This window comes from Heterocephalus glaber, unplaced genomic scaffold, assembly GCF_053883595.1.
Source record: "Heterocephalus glaber isolate CG9 unplaced genomic scaffold, H.glaber_assembly_v1.0 deba00000676, whole genome shotgun sequence".
NCBI lineage: Eukaryota > Metazoa > Chordata > Mammalia > Rodentia > Bathyergidae > Heterocephalus > Heterocephalus glaber.
The window spans coordinates 17,204,903-17,226,621 of record NW_028258156.1 but is presented as its reverse complement, the minus strand read 5'-3'; the positions used below and the strand labels follow the sequence as shown (position 1 = coordinate 17,226,621).

The 21,719-nt window shown below is 38.1% G+C and overlaps 1 protein-coding gene across 6 annotated transcripts in view; it reads left to right on the top strand.

Moving 5' to 3' along the window:
* Window positions 1-21,719, top strand: part of Znf277 (zinc finger protein 277) — a 125,863-nt gene that overhangs the window by 8,612 nt on the left and 95,532 nt on the right. The window contains exons 2-3 of one of the 6 annotated variants that reach the window (XM_087206715.1): window positions 12,043-12,085; window positions 14,203-14,258. The exons of 4 other annotated variants lie outside the window; for them this stretch is intronic. The gene's annotated coding sequence lies outside the window, so the exon portion shown is untranslated. The remainder of the gene's footprint in view (window positions 1-12,042; window positions 12,086-14,202; window positions 14,259-21,719) is intronic. One more of the 6 variants, XM_021254175.2, reaches the window with a different exon arrangement.

Below are 21,719 nucleotides of genomic sequence, written 5' to 3'. Positions count from 1 at the left end.
CACACAAACACACACTTGATAACCACCATTCTACTCTCTGGTTCAGTGAGTTTGGGTTTTTCAGATCTCACATACAAATGTCACCATCATGCAGTATATGCACCTTTCCATGCCTGCCTATAACACTTAGCATAACGTCCTCCAGGTATATCCATGTTGCTACAAATGAGAGGACTTCTTCTTTTGTATTTTAAAGCTGAATAGTGTTCCACTGTATATGTATAACACATTTGCTGTGTCAGTTCATCCACTGATGGACATTTAGGTAAATTCCGTATCTTGACTATTGTAAATAATGCAGCAGTGAACATTGGCGTCCAGGCGTGATTCTATTTCCTCTGTGTCTATACCCAGAAGTAGAACTGTTGAGTCATTTGGTAGTGTTTTGTTTTAGAGGGTTATTTTGTTTTTATTTTTGTTTTGCAGTACTGAGAATTGAACCCAGGACCTTCATACTGATCTACAGTTCCCAGCTCTTTTCATTATTTTTATTTTGAGACAAAGTCTTACTAGGTTGCCCAATTTTTGAGGTTCCTCCATCTCTTTTCTGTAATGGTTGTACTAATTTACACACCACTGTCAACCATACAAGGTTTCTGTCTTCTCCACATTCTTTCTTTTTTTTTTTTTTTTTTTTTTGGTACCAGGGATCAAACTTGGGTCCTTGCACTTGCCCAGCAGGCAGTGAAACCAGTGAGTTAAATCCCTGGTCCTCCACGTTCTTTCTAATAGGTGTTATCTTTTATCTTTTTGATAGTAGCTATGTTAACAGAAAATATTGCGGCTTTAATTTGCATTTCCCTGATTAGTGATCATGAGCATCTTCCCATAGACTTTTTGGCTTTTCACATTTGCTGCCTATCACCTTTTGCCAGACCAGTGCCAGGAAGTTTTTATCATTTTCCCTCTAGGAATTATATTTTCAGACCTTATGTTTAAGTCATTGATCCATTTTGTACTGAATTTTGTATTTGGGGTATAGGTCCAATTTCATCCTTCTGTTTATGGATATTCTGTTTTTTTCAACACCATTTATTGAAGAGATTCTGTTTCCTATAGTGTGTGGGGATTTTTTACATTTGTTCAATACTTTGAGCATTTTTATCATGAAAGGATGTAAAATTTTGTCTAAATGCTTTCTCTGCATCTATTAAGACGATCATATAGGTTTAACCCTTCATTCTATTAATGGGTGTATCACATTTATAAACTTGGTTTGTTAAATTGTTCTTGTATCTGGGATAAATCTTAGTTGATCCTACTAAATAGTCCTTTTAATGTATTGTGGAATTTGGTTTGCTAATTTAATTTTGGGGGAGGATTTTTCTAAGTTCCTCAGATATTGGAGTATAATTTTCTTTTCTTTTTTTTTGTAGCTTCCTTTTCCAGTTTTAGTATCAACCCTCAAAAAAATGACTTTGGAAGTAGTCCCTTTTCAGTATTTTGGAAGAATTTGAAGGATTGGTAATAATTTTTTAAATATTGGGCAGAATTCAGCAATGAAGCCATCAAGTACTGTGTGTTTTCCTTTGATAGGAATTTGTATTGTTACTGATTCAGTTTCCTTACTCTATATTGGTCTACTCTGAGTTTCTGTAGCTTCATAATTCAATCTTGGTGGTTGTATGTGTCTAGAAATTTTTATGTTTCTCTGCTATCAATTCTACTATCTCTTTCCTTTTTGATTTTATTTGAGCCGTCTCCCTTTTTTTTTTTCTTATGTACCCTTACTTAGCCCAGCTAAGGATTTGTCAATTTTTTCTTTTTAGTTTTTGGGTTTTGTTTTTTTTTTTTCCTTATGGTGGCACTGAGCTTCTATGAACTGAGCTTTTTTCACAACCCAGCCCTTGTTTCATAACTTTTTATTTTGAGACAGAGTCTCACTAATTTACTAAGTTTCTTTGAATTCTCCTACCTCAGCCTCCCAGGGTACTGGGGTTCCAGGCTTGCACCACTACCACTGGCTTTGGCGGGGGAGTATTTTTTAGCAGCCTTATTTAAGGGTGTGTGTGGTGTGTGTTTTGAGAGAAAGTCTCACTCTGAAGTTCTGTAGTTCAGGCTGACCTTGGACTAAGGACGTAGCCCAGGCTGACATCAAACTTGCAAGCCTCCTGCTCAGCCTTCTGAGTGCTGGGATTATAGACATGTGGCACAGCACTCACCCATTGAGGTATAATTGACGCACAGTAAGCTATGGTGGTTTTTTTGGTACCGGAGATCAAACTCAGGTCCTTGCACTTGCACAGCAGGCGGAAGAACCGCTGAGCCAAATCCCCAGCCCAGTAAGCGTTGTTTTTAAAGAGTACACTTTCATCAATTGTACTTATATCCCTATAACTATTGCAAATCAGATAATAAACATATCCATTACCTTTGCAAGTTTCCATGCACTACTTCTTACCTTTCCTCTTACCCCTCACTGATTTTCACCCACATACTCAGTCAGTCGGGGATAAGTAGGACCATACAGTAAGATTGGTCAATTTTGTGTATGTATTCCCAAGAAAACAGTTTTTTGTTGATCATTTGTATTGTTTTTCTAGCTGTTGCTGTGGAACTGACTTCACCAAGTCTAACCTGAGACCATGGACAGCCACAACTCCCAGCTGGTCCTTGGCTGGCTAGCACTGCCCGCAGTCCCCAGCTAAGTAGGGTGAGGGCCCAGATTCAAAACTGTTTCAAAATCTGTTGTCATTGAGGTTGGCAATCCTGCCAAGAGTACTCAAATAATGCATCTCCCTCTGCATCCTTGTTCAAGTGAGGCTGATCTAGGACCACAACAGAGAGGGATGCAGCCAAGTAAGAGGGTCGTTTGTTTCAGGGTCCACAGCCAAGACCAGCGTGGGCAGCCCTGTCCCCTGAGGAAGGCATTGGCATGGATGAATCCCTTGGTGGGTGATTTTGATAGAGACACAAAGCTGAATGGATGAGGCCATTTCTATGTCTGAGACAAGACCACGGACTATGAGTGTGCCACCTAGTTGTGCATCTCCCTCAAATGATCCTCCTAGGTCTTGGGCTCCATGTCAGTTTCACAGACTGCTACCTGAATCCCAATACTTCACAAAGGCACTTTTTTTTTTTCCGTTAAGTTTATTGGTACATTTTAGGTATACAGTACAATAACATTCATCATTGGAATCTTGGTCCTTATTTTTTTTCCCCATTCCCCTGCTCTCCCTTTACCCCCTCCATGCTTCCCTATTTACAAAGACTTTCTTTCCATTTTTTTCCTTTTCTCATATTTGTCTTTTCCCTTCTTTACTTTCCCTACCCCTCCCACTTCCCCTACACCTTTAGACCTTTTCTTCCTATTACACAATATCAATTATGCATTTTTTAATTACAATATCAAGATTTAGAACACATTACCGCAGATTTTACAGAATTTAAAAGGATATAGAAAGCATATTACAAAAATCTTTTTTGAAATAAATTTGACAACTTCCATGAAGTACCCTGGAAGACAATGAAACTGACTCTGGAAGAAATACAAAATTTGAATAGCGCCTATTAAAGAAAGTAGATTCCTAGCTTGAAAACCTACCTATGTGACAACAACAGGCTCATATACATTTTAACTGATGAATTATATCAAACATTTAAAGCAGGAAAAAGAAGGACTACGTCTCCCCTCATTTTAGAAAATCAGCATTGTGCTAATACTAAAACTGGATAAAGATAATAGAAAAGTATGAACAGAGATAAAAATTTGTTTAACAAAAGAAACTATTAGTCAGATCTGGCAGTATGTAGTAAGTGGTTTTATTATAGGGATGGCAGTGTTGGTTCAGCATTGGAAGATCCACCCCCTAAAGTCATTTTAACAAAGGAAAGGAAAAAGCCATATGATCCTATCAGTAGTTGCAGAAAAAGTATTGGACTAAATTCTACAGCTGTTCATGGTAAAAGCTATCACGAGACTAGAAGTAGAACAGAACCTTCTCAATGGATAAGACATGTATTCCATACTTCAGCAAAAATGCCTTATATGAATGGAAAAGATACAATGCTTTCTCCCTAAGGTGGGGAACCAGGGCAGATATGCCTACTCTTCATCTGTCCGTTAAACTTTGAAACATAGGCCCAAACCAAAATAGTCTGGCAATAAAAATAAACAAATAACATAGGATTGGCAAGGTAGAAGTAAAATCTTTATATGCAGATGAAATGATCATCTACAGAGAAAATACTAAAAAATGTCTAGGAGCCCCTAGAACTTGTATTTGAATTTGGCAGGATTAGAAAACACAAGATATATATGTAAAAATTCAGATCTATGTATACTTGCTATAAATGAAGAATTGGATATTGAAATTTAAAAGTTATATAGGAGTAGAAAGGACCTGGAAAAGTAAAAAGAAAAAAAAATAACAGTGTTGGAAGACATTTATTACCTAATTTTAAGACTTCTTCTAAAGCTACAGTAATCAAGGCAATGTTGGCATAAGGAAAGACATGTAGGTTGATGGAATAAAACAGAGAATCTAGAAATACAACCACACATATATGGTGCACTGATTTTTGAAAGATTATTTAACATTAACATTTTATAGAACATAAACTCAAGAGCAGATGAAAAGATAATATTTTCAACAAATGGTAGTAGAACATCTGGTATCTGTATGTAAAAAATTAATCTCAACTGTTTATTTCCATACATAAAAATAACTTGAAAGGATCTATGAACCTAAATATGAAAGACTAAAACTATAAAACATTAACAAGAAATTATAAGGGAAAATGTTCATGAATTTAGGGTAGGCAAGAATTTCCTAGGATACAAAAAACATGATGTGTAAAAGAAAAAAATGGATAAATGAGATTCCATCAAAATTCAGAACTTTAAATTACATCATTAAGAAAATGAAAAGTAGTCCTTAAACAGACCATATTTATAATACATATAACCCATGACCAGAATGTATAAAGAACTCTTACAGCTCGTTAATAGACAACCCAATTAAAAAGAAGACACAAGATGATAAATAGCCAGTACAGCACAAGGAATGGTGTGCAACACTGGAATAAAAAAAAATACCAATCAGTACAATAACATCATATTGTACACTCATTAGGGAGATGAAGTTAAAGGTTTTAAAAGAACAAATGTCAGCTTAGGTGTGAACCAGTTAGAACTTTCTAATACTGCTAATGTGAATGTAAAATGATAAAACCATTTTGGAAAACAATGTAGAAATTTCTTGTATTACTGTTAAGAACCAACAGTTCTGTTCTAAGTTTTAAGAGAAATAAAAACATACGTTCACAATAGATTTGTATATATAGATTGACTGTCCCTTATCTGAAATTCTTGGGACCAAAAGTGTTTCGGATTTTGGCTTGAAATCCACTTGATCTGCAAAGAGGATAGCTACTCCTGCTTTTTTTCAGGTTCCTGCCCCATGGAGTATTGTTTTCCACCCTTTAACTTTCAGTCTGTGAGTTTCTTTTTGAATGACGTGTGTTTCTTGTATGCAGCATGTTGTTGAATCTTGCTTCTTGACCCATTCTGCCAGTCTATTTCTTTTGATTGGTGAATTGAGACCATTAACATTGATAGTTATAACTGATACATACTGACTTATCATTGTCATGACTTTCTTTTTGTTGGATTCTCCCCCTTTACACTTAATTTCTTGTCGTGCCCAACAGATTCATTCTGCTGGCCTTCCTGGGATTGTGATCCTCATTGTCTTTTCCTAGGATATTGTCTAAAATTTTTTGGAGTGCTGTTTTGGTATTCATGACGTTCCTAAGGTGCTCTTTGTCATGAAAGCATCTTATTTCTCCATCAATTTTAAAAGATAGTTTTGCAGGGTACATCAATCTGGGTTGGAGGCTGTTTTCCTTTAGGGCCTGGAATACATCACTCTTCTTGCCTTGAGGGTTTACAATGAGAAGTCTGCTGTGATTCTGATGGGCTTTCCTTTGTATGTGATTTTTTTCTTTTCTCTAACTGCTTGTAGAATTTTGTTCTTCTGTTCAGTTTCTGGAATCCTAACTATTATATGCTTATGTGTAGGTTTTTTTTTTAATCAAGGCTATTTGGAGTCCTATATGCCTCACTTATCTGTATGTCAAGTTCTTTTCCCCTCCTTGGGAAGTTTTCTGCCATCACTTCTGTGAACAGTTTTTTTATGTCATCTGCACTCTCTCCTGTTTCTTCATTGACTCTGATCAGTCTTATGTTATTCTTTGCATCGTCTAGAAGCTGCTGGATTGATTTCTTGTGGCTCCTTACAATTTTAAAGAAATTTTTCTTTTCCTTGTCACTAATTGCAATTTTATCTTCTGTATCTGAAATTCTGTCCTCACATTGGCTCATTCTGCTGTATAAGCTTTCAGTGGAGTTTTTAATCTCCTGGAAATCTGTTTGCATCTGTTTTATGGATTCCATTTGTTTCCTATGTTGAGAATCCATCATGTTCCTCAGCTCCTCTATTTTTTTATCTATGTCCTCTAGATTTATTAATCATGTCTTGCACTATGGGCACAATCTTTGCTGTTATCTGAGAAATCATTTGTGATTTCATTTTTTCCAGATCCTCTTTTGTTGCCAGCTCAGCAAGTCCAGCTGGTTGAGTATCAGATTGTTCCATCTCATTTCCCTTTGGTGTTGCCTTAGGTGATCTGGAAGTGTGGTTTTGAGGCTTGTTTATGTGTCTTCTCATTTCATCAGATGCAGCCTGCTGTGCCTTTGTTGAGGCAACTTTTTGCTCACCCAGTGGTCTTCACTTCTCAGCAAGCCACAGAGCTGTCTTTTCCCTGCAGCTCACCAGTACACAATTCCTGGATTCAGAAAGGAGGCCTTCTGGATCCCTGAGCTGACCTGTTGTCTGAGTGAGCTTCTGGCTGGGGCCTGTGCACACTTGGGATGGTATCTAGGTGTGCCACTGGCTAGGGCCCCTATGTAGCTGTTGTCTTGGAGGGTCTTTGGCTGGGGGCTGTGCACCCCAGTTCTGTTGTGTGAGCAAACTTCTAGCTAGGGTCTCGCACACTTACTGATGGTATCGGGGCGAACCTCTGGCTGTTGCTTGTGTGCCTGTGCAGCTCTTTTCCAGGCAGGCCCTTGGCTTGGGCTGGTGTGCCCCAGACTCTGGGGTCAGGGCGGTCAGGTCAGGTCCTGGCTGGGATCTGCTTTCAGCCGCACTGCTCTGGTCCACGGTGCTGCTTCCCCAACTAAGGTGGTCTGGTGTGCCTTTACTGTAGAGATTTTCTTTACTTTTCCTGTAGGCTTTAGTTTTCATCAAGGGGCCTCAGAGAGCCCCTCTTTCTGTTGTTCATGTCTACTCTGTCTTCTCAAGCTCAGAACAATGTCCATTATGACCCCTGCAACTCTGCAATGTGGAGCCAGGTAATGGCTTGGCACAGAGGGGCAGGGGGTTGCTGGCACCCGCACGGCTCACCTCCTTGGCCCTCTGGGGCGGTAGTACAGTGGCCAGAGAGGCTCACCTCCTTGGCGCTGTGGAGCAGTGGTCCAGAAAGGCACTTTTATTCTTGGGTAGCTGGAAAATAATTTTAGCTGGGAGCTGAGGTGTATATGAGCTGGGCATCTTCTGTTCTGCCACCTTCTTGACCCAGTTCTAAACTTTATGTTTTCTAAACTAGGAGTCAAGATAACCTTAGTCACCGGAAAGCTTTCAAAAATAATTGGGGTTGGAATGTTCCCTGCCACATCCAAAAGGAAAAAAAACAATGACCTTATTGATGAAGTCAGGTGATAGCTCAGTCCTGTATTGGATTCTTAAGATGAGAAAAATATCTTGCCACAGAATTGATTGTAGATAGTGATTCTCTTTTTGATAGGTTGTGGTCTTTTCGCACTCTGTTATCAGGAATGCCCTGTCAAAGACCATGATAAAGATAAGACAGCTATCAGTTAGAATACAGCCAGGTGGTGGAGAGATAGGGAACAAGTAGTATGAAAGAAAACCAGAGCAGACATCACTTCTTGCCTGTTGGCTAAGATCAGGTGTAGAAAACTAGAGCAGAGAAGTTGTTATATACACACACACACACACACACATCCATCCCTGTTGCAGTGAGGGAGTTCAGTGTATAACTGGGCTTGGTTCCAAATACAACAAGGGAAAGTGAGGATTTATAACCAAAAAGTAGACTGAAGGAGGAGAGCGCATAGAAAATTACTAAGAGAAAACTTCAAGGGTAAGAGGACATTCTTGCTGAGGGCAACCAGAGTGATCAGATATCAAGCAGGGACTGGTGATGAATGAAGGATTTCATCAGATATTAAGGATGGTAAGATACCAAGTGGGGATTCTCTCTAACCTGACTTAATGGGATTCTTACTAAAACAGATATGCAGATCTGTCAGGAAAAGGGCTCAAGAGAATGTTAACTAAAATTTAGTTAAGGAAAAAGTTGTCAGTACGAAGGACATAATAACAGGATAGAACTCAGATCATGAAAAGGCCATAGAGAAGCAAATTTGTAGGAACATGGCTTCTGGGTGAGGTATCATGTCAAACAATTGTAGAATCAAGTCAACAGATTGAGGGTTCAGTTGCTAGGAAAAGAGTACAAATTAAGGTTTTCTGTCAAGAAATTGGTCACATGCCCAGCTCTAGCGTCCCAGACCCAGTTGGAGATGGGGCACCAAGAAGAGTGAGTTGATCCAGAGGATGCTTGAGGTGGCCTCTGCTGGTACAGAGCCAAACCTTTGGCGAGTGTGGGGCCCCTCCCACGTTGCTCAGCGGTATTGGTAGGGGCTGTTGGCCAGACAACTCAATTGCAGTTGCCCATATGGCCAGTGAACTCTTAACCCTGAGCTCATTAATTCTGAATAATCAGCCAGTTGTAATATGATTCTCAAGTATAAGGTAATAGCACCCTTTCTTTTTCATGACTCCTAAAGTACACGGAATTTGATGCTGCACAGAAAGATTCTTTTTCTTGATTTTTTTTCCCTTGTGAAATGCCTTAGATTTTATTGACTGAACAGATTATTAATAATTTCCATCGTTCATATGATATTTTTAGGTTATGGGTAGTTGTTTCTATAAATATAGTCCTATTTTCCTTTTTGTACAGTAAACCTAGAGTTCATCCAGCCATGCATTTATGTGTTCTAGGAACCTAAGTGAATTAAAAATGAACTAAAACCGGGGCCAGGGATTTAGCTCAGTGGTCCCACCTCCTGCCTCAAAAGCAGAAGGACCTGAGTTCGATCCCTGGTACCAAAAAAATAGAACTAAAACCTTTAGGTAATGGACTGAAAAGAAATTCATTTCTTTGTTATTATTAGATATTTTCATAGAAATGAAAATTGTTTATTCAATATGTGATTGAAGTAGGCACGGCCAACATAAATTTAGTATGTCATTTATGTTTTTGTTTTTTTTTTTGGTACCAGAGATCGAACTCGGGTCCTTGCGCTTGTGCAGCAGGCAGCTAAACCACTAAGCTAAATCCCCGGCCCAATGTCATTTATGTTTTTAAGGACAGTATTGCAGGACTCTACAATTAACAGGCCACCCCAAAAAAAGTATTATGCATTTATACATGAAGAGAATTTCACAATCAATTTGCAGTACCAACTTGGAAGTTTACATAGCTTTCTCACTTCAGGAATTCTAGTTTTTGTGACTGTCTAATACAGAAATACTTTATGCAGTTTCCCAAATACTTGATCATAACTACTTTTTTCTCACATAATACCTACTCACGTTTTATGGGATGATAATGTTCCGTAGAATTTAATTTGGGACATCTTCCTCTTACTTATTAAGAATTTAGACATCCCAAGCTGAGTGTAGCATTGCACACCTATAATCCCAGCACTCTAGGAAGCTGAGGCTGGAGGCTCTCAAATTCAAGTGTATCCTGGGCAGTGTAGTGAGTTAGCAAGGACCTGTCTCAAAATTTTTTAAATTTTAAAAACATTTCCAAGGGGTGTTCCTTACTCAGAGGCCCTGGATTCAATCCCCAGTATTGGGGGTGGGAAATAAATGTAGACATCCCAAATGATTCCATCTGTAAGTATCTCCAAGAGGAGATCATTCACCTGTCTATAGTAATAACAATTGTTACTCACCTTTTTAGCTTTCCTATTTTACCTTCTGGGGAAGAAAATAAGTGCAGGGTGCTAAGCACAGAATAAACCCAAAAAACATTAAGTACCTTTTTTTTCTTACTTATGTGAGATTTGGCATCCTTTAAGGAGTGTTTTTCCCCATTATATTCAGAAAGACAAAGATTTTTTTAATTGTCCAGAGTATCATCAAATTACTGATATAAATAATGCCATTTATGAGGATATTTGCTCAAGTCATTGTCTTCTTTCTTTCTTTCTTTCTCTCTTTTCTTTCTCTTTATTTTTAGTAGTGTGGATTGAACCTAGGTGGTTGGACTTACTAAGCATATACTCTACCATTGAGCTACACTCTCAGCCCTGTTTATTTTAATGTCATTTCCTTAACACATTGGAATTTAAGATTTAAATATTGAATGATAAAAAGGGAAAGTTTTCTAAGTAACCAGTTTCTGACCTACCATTCCAGAATATGCAAGCCTGTGCTTCTTATTAAGTCAGGTAACCATAGCTATTTAATATATTATTTAAGGTTATAAATTTTTAATTCACATTCTTCTATCCACTTTCATTGACTTCAAGAATGTAGGTTACAATTTTTTTTAATTGTCTCTGCATGGTATCAGTGCCAGGAATGTCAGTTTCTTTATTACTGTTTATTAATTAAATGACGGGTCCAAGCATCCCTTTGATGTAAAATCCACAGCTAGGGTGATGCAGAGGAATTTTTTGGTGAAAGTTTGTTTAAAACAGCTTCAGCATGATTCATGGTCCCATTGTTATTCACTTCTATTGCAGTATTCCAAGCCAACTGGCAAATCTCCATTTCTTCAAGATTCTCACTTACTTGAAATGTGGTCTCATAGTAGACTGCTTTAGAATAAGGATTATAAATGAGACAACTAGATTGCTTTTTTTTGTTCTATCTTTTCCTAAAATTACATTTTATATAGTTTGTGGCAATTCATTAATGAATCACATTTAAATATATCTTATTTTCAAGAATAATTATAATTTTATCAACATTAGCTGATCCTTGGATCCTACCATGAAACTCTCTCATACTTGTGAAAATTCAAACACATGTTTGTATGTTTATGGGCTACATGTTGTTTCTTTAAAGTTACATCCTTCAAAAGTTGTACTTTATAACTATCATAATGCTTATTGTAAGTAACTGCTTATTGTAAATAACTATCATAATGCTTATTGTAACTACATGTAGTTTCTTTAAAGCTACATCCTTCAAAAGTTGTATTTTATAACTATTATAATGCTTATTATATAACCAGCATAATGCTTATCTTTCCCTTTCTAGTAAAGTCATTCACATTGCAGTTCATATTTAACATACATGTCCCCTTTTGTGTGAAACCATTCCAGAACCCTAGGTTGAAGGAGCTCTACACTTTTTTATAGAATTAATCATGTACTGCATAGTTACCTAGAAGAATCCCATTAATCTTCTTGTAGAGAAATAAATCTGAATTTTAGCAGTTCAGCTTGTTGCATACTGTATTTATTTCCTGGGGTTGTCTATAACAAAGCACCACGAACCTTGTGTCTTAAAATAACAACAACAACAGAAATTATTTTCTCACAGTTCTGAAGGCCAGAAGTCCAAAATCAATGTGCCAACAGGGCCATAGCCTCTGCAGGGTCTGGAGGAGAATCTGTCCTTAACTCTTTCGGCACCTCATGTACCAAGTGCTCTTGGCTAGTGGCAGTGTAACTCTGGTCTCCTACCTCCATCTTCACATGATAGCCGTACTTGTGTATCTTTTCTTCTCTGTTGTTGTCTCTTTAAGGACGTCTGTCAGTAGATAGAAGATTCATCATAATCCACAATGATCTCAACTCAGAATCTTTAATTACATCTGCAAGACCCTGTTCCCAAGGAAGATCCAATTTTGAGGTTCTAGGGTTATATCTTGTGTATGTCACCATTCAGCCAACTATACCTATTGAATATATGCCCTTATTTCCAGATACTGTAGTCGTCTTTCTGATCTGGCCAACGAGTATATCCAGGTGAGCGCATGTTCTCATGCATGTATGTGTTTGGGAGGTGGTATCTATTTTTTCTTCTTGCCAGTCAGCCCTCTGTAGCAGATGGTGCCTGCAGCTTGACTTATGACATTAGGAATTAAGCACTGACCTTATTAAACTCCTGAGGAGGTCACCCCTGGCGATTTGAATAGGGTTTATTACATGTATAGTTTTTTTAATGATGTGGCTTTTTCATCACCATTTTTTACCATGCTTATCTTTTATTGTCTTTTGTACTTAGATTGCATACACCAATTGCTCGTTGAAAGAGAACTATAAATTTGTCCTTTGTGCATGCAGCCCCTGGAGTTTGGTGCCACCCTGAGAGTGAGGGCATAGTGTGGTTCAAAGAACACTGAATCGTTAACAAAAGAACCAAGTGCACTTAATAGCTGTGGAACTTTAAATAAATCGTATTACCTGAACTGGTTTCTCAGGACTAAAACAAAAATAATAATTTTACCTCAGTTTTATGCTGTGAGGGTGAAGTTTTTAGGAGATGATTTTTAAAATGTGAACATTTATATAAATTAACCTTTAGTATTGTATCAATGTCTGCATAAAAGGACCATCATTATATTTACTGATTTGTGGTTTTCTGTCTTGACCATATAGTTTGACTAGCTTCTTCTGCTTTTAAACTGTCACTTATCATTTAAAATAAATATTCATAGAATGATTGTCTAATTGGTGACATGGAAAGAAGTCACTTTGGGAAATGTCTTTAATGGATAAGACATAAAGCTGCAGTCTCTAGAGAGAAGTAATGGGAAATAAAACATTTGGTAACCAACTTACATGAACTGTCTGATGTTCTAAACTCTTATTTATGTAGTTGTGGATATTTCACAGATTTAGGTTTTTGTATTCTTTCAGGCCAAGTGGTTTCCAAAACACTTATTAGAATCTCCTCATTAAAAATAATGGAGCACACAGATAATTCTCCCTAGGAGAAAAAAGACATCCTTTAATCATCTGGGGTTTGAGTTTCACCAAGCATTTATTAAGCACTAATTACGTGTGAGGCCCTGGAGGAACCAAAAAGATAAAATTCCTGTCTTGAAGGTGCCACTTTTCAAGTATAGGAAAATAACGTAGAAGTGTAATGGAAGAGTCACATGGTGGTGGGGCGGGGGGGGGGGGGGTAGCTCAGTGATAGAGTGCTTTCCTAGCATGCACAAGGCCCTGGCTTCCATCCCCAGAATCACCAAAATAAAAATAAAAAATAAATGTTACACTGAAGCAGCAGTGTATCTCAGTCTTCTGTGTTACTAAGCTGTCTGGGGTTAGAATAGCTTTCGTGAAGAGGTGATGCCTAGGATAAAGTCAAACAGGTAGGCCCTCCTGATAGAGGAAGCTACGTGAAGAACAGCTTGGGGATGCATTTTACAAAGAATGCAGTAGAGTACAAGAGACAAAGCGAGAGAATCGGGTAAGGACTACTTTATGGGCCATGCAAAAGAACTTGATTTTCTCTGTGTGACGGAGTGTTGTAGGTGGGTGATATGAATCGGATTTGCTGGGCAGAAGCAACCTTTTGTCATCATGATATAGAAATGCATATAGAGGCAAGGTGGGTCACTAGGAGACGCTTAATAAAACATGCTCCTTATTCGGTTCAAACTGGATACCAAGCCAAATAAGTTTTCTAAAATGTTTAAAACATCATGTAACCTTCAGGTCAAAAGGCAGCAGTGATTTCTCTGTGCTTTGGGAAAACATGCAAAATGAAAGCATATCTCATCCAGGAGCCCTGAACTGGCCCCACTAATTTAAGCTCCTGCTGCTTCTCAACCAGAGAACTGAGGCCTTTTCTTTTTCTCCCTTGTGTATAATACTGCTGATGTGTGAGTCCATTAGAAAGTTAATCTAAGAGGCACAGATAGAACAGTTAAGTCTGTTTATTGAGTGTACATTTTACTTTGTTATGTGGAAATCTGCATTTTTAATTCCCTTTATTTTATTAAGTTAAAAAAAATTTTTAAAGTTATGCTTTTTTATGTTAAGGAATTTCACATCTGATATCTCTTCCATGATTAAAAGTGGCCATAGTACTTGTGCAGTTCTGTACTTTTGTTTTGACCAATAAATTTTTCCAGGTTTTGCACAAATGTGAGAATTTTCAAGCAAGACTTCATGTCTCTTGGGATTTGAGGTAGGGAAATGAGTGTATGCATTGAAAATTTTGTGTGTGTATAAAATTTTTAAAACTGTTTAAAAATGTTCTTGTTGGTGATGGAGTAAAGTTTACTGTGATAATCCAGAACAGATAAATGCTTGTCACTTAAATTTTCTGTTACTGAAAATTGGTATACACAGAAACAGGATCCTCTGTTCTGGTTTAGCATCAGTGATAAGTCAAAAGTCACTTATGCAAATCTAGCAGTTATTTGATCTTGAGCTGTAATACTTTTTAATGATAAAAAGCATGTTTTGTGTGGAGCTCAGTTATCCCTAAAGTCTCTGATGAATGCCATCTGGTCCTAAAGTTAGATTGTGATTTTTCAGATTTTTTTTTTTTTTTGGCTTCTTCTATCGCCTACCTTCCCCCCATCTTAATATTACAGTAGCTGACCCTATTAATCTGTGAATGTTCTTAATCTCTTCTGTAAGTATGCCTCACATAATGATGTCTCCTTTCATTTCTGAAAGTGAGGAAGTATACCGTCATGGTACTATTTTAAATTAAGTACTGCTATCAAGACACCGATAGGCCTTTTCTAATTCAAAGAGTTCTTCAATTTATCAGTTTACAATTTAGGTGTTCTTTCCTATTAGCAAGTGTATTTACTTCAAATAGGTCATTTTTGAGAGAAAAAAATCTAGCCTATTATTTCAAAAAAAAGGTAAAAATAGTACTTTCCACTTCATTAGGAAAGAAAATTGGTATCAATTTAAAGTATACTGCTTTTTCCACTCATCTCCCTTTGTGAAAACAACAGCCACCAGGGACTGCCAGAAAGAAAGAAACTCAACTAAAAGTGAATTCAAAACCCATGTCCTGTAAGTGTGATATTTTAAAGATTGGACAGAAGATTTCAGAGGTAAATAATGAGACCTTTAGAATTAAGGTAGGAAGTGGCCATCAGTGTAATTGGGGTTAAAATCTCAGAGGAAGGCAAAGCAGAAGGTAAATTGCAAGAAAAGGAACAAGGTATCAACCAGACAATAGAGGAAACATTTGTGAAAGGAAATAACATCTGTCTTGGAGCATTGTAACAAAGCAGCCTGTCAGCGGTAATTTGAACATTAACACGTTCGTGTAAGATAATGCTCTGAATTTTCAAGTGTTCCTCTTCAGTAACCTAATCTGATTTGATTTGCCCACTTTGAATTAATTTGAAATTCATATTACAAATGAGTAATAAGAACCAAGACGCTTCCCTCAGGTTACTCAAGTGTACATGTTTGTACACAAACAACACCCTAAATTAGCAGCTGGTGATAACATAGGCATTAAGAGATGAGCAAGTGTTGGAACTGCTGCTCTCTGGAATGCCCTTTCCTCCAGAGCCCCTTGAGTATTGGATAGACTTCATAGCAGTTTCATTGTTAAAGCAGTTGTATATCAAAAGTTATAGTGTCTGAGTAAAGCATCCAGTGATGCTGTTCTTATCTTGTTAGCCTTCCTGCACCGCAGTTTTGTCTTGGGAGTAGAGTATCCTGTACTCCTTAGAGTATGAGAGGAAGATTGCAAAAGCAGGTTACCCAAATGATCCACTACCATTATCTCTGTATTTTGAAAAAACTGTGTCAGCTTTTGACCAATCTAAGATTAGTTCATATTATCTTTCTGCCTAGAATATCTTTTCCTTGCCTGTCTACCCCACGAACTTGTACTCCTCAAGATTTAGTTAGTGGGGCATAGGGCTATATGTCTGTAAGCCCAGCACTTGAAAGTTGAGGCAGGAAGATGGCTGGTTTGAGGCCAGCCTGACTGTATAACGAAAACTTGTCTTTAAAAAAAAAAAGAAAAGAAAAGGACTTAGTTTAGTCATCATCTTCACCTCTTCTCTGAAACGTTCCTTGCTGACTCCTTACCTCTACCTAAAAAGTATCCATCTACCTAACAAGCATTTCCTTGCTATTTCTTTTGTTTTTACAAAACTGAGAATTGAGCCTAGGCAAACACTGCCTCTGAGCTCCTTTGCCAGCCCCCTTTTTAAAAAGGTTTCTGTTATAATTGTTCTGTTTGTTGTTGTTAATCTCTAGCTGGGGCTGATTTATAAAGAGGAGTTTATCACAGGTACCTGTATATAGGAAGAAACATGTTATAAATAGATTTGATACTATCTGTGATTCTAGGCATCCACTGGGATCTTGGAAGGTTTCCCTTCTTGGAGGGGTCAGATAGTTACACTTGAAAGCCACAAAACTGAAAATATTTATTGTCTGGCCTTCTACAGAAAAAGTCTGCCAGCCCTTCCTCTAGTCATCTCTCAGGTCCCTTCAAATTATGAACATTTTCTAGAGTTTGGGGAGTTTTCAGTGATATAAAAAGTATTGCAGTTACTGTGCGTTCTTGCTGGGTACTCAGCGCTTCTTGTGTGTATTACTTAGCTCTGTCATGGACAGCACTGGTGTCTCCATTTCATGGATGAGAAAACTGAGGCTCTCAGAGCTGAGTTTCTGTCCCAGGGATCGGGCCAGTGAGCAGGTGAAGCAGATTAGAGTCAGGTCATTTTATATCTAATAGGGGCACCTGGTGCCTGGAGTGGTTTCAGAGCCCAATTTGTTCTTCATTCAGCCATTGTACCGTAAGTACACAAGTCTTTCCCTGTCTCTGTCACTCCATCTGGCTCTCTCTGTCTCTACCTCTGCTGTCTCCTAGTTCTGCCTCTACTTTGTCTGTCTTCCCATTTCTGTCTCCTCATGCTCTCTCTCTCTTTCTCCTGATCTCCCTGTCTTTCCCTATCTCTATTTCTGCTGACCGCGTCTCTGTTTCTCCCTTGTTTCTGTCTCCCTGTCTTTCCCATCTATCTCCCTGGCTGGCTGCCTCTCTCCATCTGCCTTCTACCCCACCTATACCCCTCCACTCCTGTGCACACTCTCAGAGGTAATCATGACCACCACCACCAGCAGCAGCAGCAGCTCTACCACCATCATCATCATCATCACCACCACATCCCGTGTCTCCTTAGAAACTCCAGCTCGCTTTCTTTGGCTCCTTAGTGACATCCTGTCATGGAGCCGCCCAAACCAGTGGGCTGCTGAGGTACAGCCAGATACCTGGTGGTGTCTTACTAAATTACCCAGGCTGACCTTGAATTTATGATCTTCCTGCCTCAGCCTTGGGAGTTCCTAGGACTGTAGGCCTGTGCCAGAGTACCCAGCTTGTTTTCAGTTCTTAATGTTTTATTTCTATCATCGGTTTCTGACTTCAGTTCCCATATTGGGACTGTGACCGTAATACTCTGTGCTCATATATTTTATGTTTGGATGCCTGGTAAATGATGGCATTATTACTCTTGACAACTGTCCCTTGAGTGGGATTAGACTTCTGTCTGCTGTATGTCCACTGCTGAGGCTAAGCCACTCCTCTTCCCATCTTCTTCGCTCTTAGCCACTGAAGGCTACTGTTCTCAAAGAGCCCATGCTGTGTTTGCTTCTCTCCACAGTCCTCTCCATGTTGTTAGCAATTCATATTTTCTGGAGCATTGTTCTTGCCTACTCATTTTTTCACATCAGCAGCATTTAGGAGATGAGCAAATTAAGCAGAAAACAGCGCCAACTAGTTTTTAGCAATACACTGTCAGTGGAACCCCTAGATCTATTTACTCTTAGTGTTGTCATTATACAACACCACAAATCCACTCTTACCAGCAGTGCTGGCAGTGTTAATTCAAAGCAGGGACACTTAAAACAGTTGTGTAGTTTGGTTTGGGTTTTGAAATTGACTAAATGGTTATTATATTTTGATGATTTTTATGCAAATATTCAGAGGCTTTAAGTTCTTGCTACTGTCTTGCTTTGTGTTTCTTTTTTTCTTTTTCTTTTCTTTTTTTTTTTGGTAACAGGGATTGAATATATTTCAGTTATTTAGGTAATTTTCATTTCTTTGAACACAAACTTTTAAAGTTTGAAAAAATGCTAATATAATTATCCCTATGTTTCTTACAAGTGGAATTTTTGTATTAAATGATGCATGCTTTATTTATTTACTCATTTCTCTACTGGGCCTTCACCCTTCCCTATATCCCTAGTCCTTTTTCTAAATTTCATTTTGAGACAAGGTCTCACTAAGTCATTAGGTTATCCAGGCTGGGCTCAAATTTGCAATCAGTGCTCCTGCCTCAGCCTCCCAGAATGTTGGTATTACAGCCATGTGCCACCAAGCCTCACTCATTTTAAATTTCGATAAATATTTTATTAATCCATGCAGGCTACCATAGCAAAATACCATATGCTGGATAGCTTATAAGCAACACAAATGTATTTCTCACAGTTCTGGAGGCTGGAGAGTCCAGTTCAAAGCCTTAGCAGATTTGTGTGTTAAAGACACTTTGTAGTTCACAGATGGCTCCTTCTAGCTGTGTCCTCACATGGTACAAGGAGCAAGGCAGCTCTCTGGGGCCTCCTTTAAAAGGGCACAGTCTCATTTATCATGAGGCCTCTGTCCATGGGAACTAAATAGCTCCCAAAGGCCCTGCTTCCTAATATTAGCATACTGGAGTTTAAGTTTCAACGTAAGAATTTTCGGAAAGCACATTCAGACCATAGCACTTGCCAAAATTTCCATTGTTGCTGTTGCTTCTGTTGCTCCTGCTGCTCTTGCTGTTGCTTTTATTGTTATTTTCTTGCCTGGTGCTGGGGATTAAACCCAGGACCCTCACTCTGAGCTATATCCTCAGCCCTTTTTTTTTTTTATTTTGTGACAGGATCACACTAAATCACTTAAGTTGCCCAGTCTGGGATCAAACTCAATCTTCTGCCTCTCCTTCCCGAAGTTTGGGGATTGCAGGCATGCGCCACCATGCCTGGCTTCCATCTCTTATAAATGTTCCAGCACTCCTAGCAATGTGGAGATGCTTATGTTTGAGAATAAAGTGTAACATCAAACTTTGTGATGTGTGTGCAGTGGTGGAAAAGTGACATCATTAATTTGAATTTTAATATAAATTATACTTATATGAATTTGTTCATATTAAATACTATTTATATTTGGCTTTATTTTTATTCACATACTTCATATATGTGTATATATATATATAGTATGCTTGTTTTTTATATGTAATTATATCAGATCCTTTTTTTATTATCATGGTAGCCTCTAAAATGTAGGCCCAATAAATTTCCTTCTTTTCTGTTGTAGTTGAGCATGTGAGTAAAGTATAAGTGGAAAAAAAGGAAATGTCCTAGTAAGTATTAATGGACGCATCAAAGCATTCAGAACTGAGACATTCACCTTCTTTTTTGATAAGCATGTTCTCACACCTGAAGGAAGAGGAAGTGTTCTCTCATCCCCCTTTCTTCCCTGTGCTCCTACTGCATAACCTCCTGGTGGTTCTCAAACATTTGTTGGTCCGTGACCTTTGTGGGTACTATAAGGTAGAGATATGGCAAAGTCTGACTTCAAAGAGATTAATAGGAAATTTTGTTTTTAAAATTGAGTATTAAGGAGAGCAAGTCACAGGTTAGAGGATGAGAAGAAAGACCTTTAAGGACCAGCTCTGGAGGAGGAGCCAGCTCTGGAGGAGGAGCCAGCTCTGGAGAAGGTTGAAGTTGGTCCTCATGGGAAATTAGATGGTACACAGGAAGGGAAAGGCATACAAATGAGGGGAGCTGCATATGAAAGCAGAGTGGTGTCTGCATGGCACATTAGTTTGTATGGAAGATAGAGGCAGTGAAGACACCGGCCAGAGTGGATTCACCTGACAGCGGTGACTTGTCTGTCTTTTCCCCAAAGCACCCTCATGCCTCAATCTCCCTTCTTCAGCTCTGCTGTCATCACATCAGTTCCAAAGATTAAAATCCTAGTGCTTCCCTATTTTCTTTTTCAACAAATCTCCATTTTTGAGGTAGCTTTCACTTCTGCCCACTTTTCTCACTTTTCCTTAGATTGCCAATGAACTTTTTCTTTGTATTTTTTGTTTCTCCTGTCTTCATCCATATAAGTCCTCCAGACTTCAAAAACCAACTAGAAGAAAAATCTCTTCTTGGAATTTCTTCTGTGTATAAGACTCATTGTGGATTTTTCCTTCTGTTAATTTACCCCATCTTTATGAGCTAAATTTAATGATTTTTTTAACTACAATTTTAGAAGCCTCATCCCAAGGAGCCCCACTGGGGATGAAGGATGGTCAGAACAGATTGCTCCCTTAGCCTCTCCCCACTATATTTAAAGCGTGTCTGCTCTTGTCAGATTTATATGTTAGAATTTTGTGTAAGATAATTTGGAAAAGAGTTCCACTGCTTAAAGAAAAACCTTTGAGACGTGTTGCTGTCTTAATATACCAAATCATGTCAGTGAAAGTGTTACCTGCACTTTGTTTCATGTGTATATGTTTTGTCTCATAAAATGCCCTTGGATGTGCCTTGAAATTAGTTTTATCTATCTTTTCCCCACTGTGTCTACCTCAGTGTTGAGCAAAAGGAGTGCATTCTATTCATTGTTTTATTTTTTAAATTCATTTTACAGATGATGTGGTAAAAGTCATATTGAGATTTTAAGTGGTAGTGCCTCTATCAGTAATGTCTCTCTTTTTTTTTTTTTTTTTTTTTTTTGGTACTGGGGATCGAACTTGGGACCTTGGGCTTGTGAGGCAGACACCTGAACCACTGAGTTAAATCCCCAGCCCAATGTCTCTCATTTTTAAAGACGACTAGTAACAGAGGACAGTGCACAACACAAAGCATACATTGATGAAGATAGGATTTTGTATGTCAGCATACAACCTAGGTTTTTGAGGAATGGAGGCCTTTCTGATGCCCTTCAAATCAGGCACTTAAATTTGCAATTAATTTGTGAAATTGATCCAGTTTTGGGTCATATAGCTAATTTCTCAGTCCTAGTCATGCTTTGGACTTGTACATTGGTGCATAAATGTATTAACTGGTACATTTTTTTAACTGCATGCATAGCAAAGATGCATTATTTATGGTTTCCTGATCTTGTTATTTAAGAAATGGATAGCTAATGAGAGACTCTTGATATATTATTGTCATTGCATTACAGCTACAATTAAAAAGTAGAAAGACAAGGCAATGACTGGAATACTGAACTGAGAATAAAGTGCCTTTGTCACCATAGATCCCTGCTGTTCTTTAAGCATTTTCATAAAAGACTGAATGAATAGATAAAAATAACATAGTAATATTGTTCCTGTGTCCTGTACAAGAGTAGAGCTGTGGTTCTTTTTGAGTCACTGAGAAAGAAAGAAGAAAAACTTCTAAGTTCTTACTCTGGTGAAAAGGCACATACATATATTGCCACAGTGTCCTTAGGATAAAAACAGCCTTGTCCAGTTTGGACATCTGGCAGAGTAGAACCAACAAACTTGGAATCTGGAAACCTGGAAACCTACAGTGTTCTTTACAAGTATCCTTACATCCAAAACAAAACATCCAATAGTTCCCTGCTTCTGTTTCTTATCTGAGGACTAATAATTATCAAGTG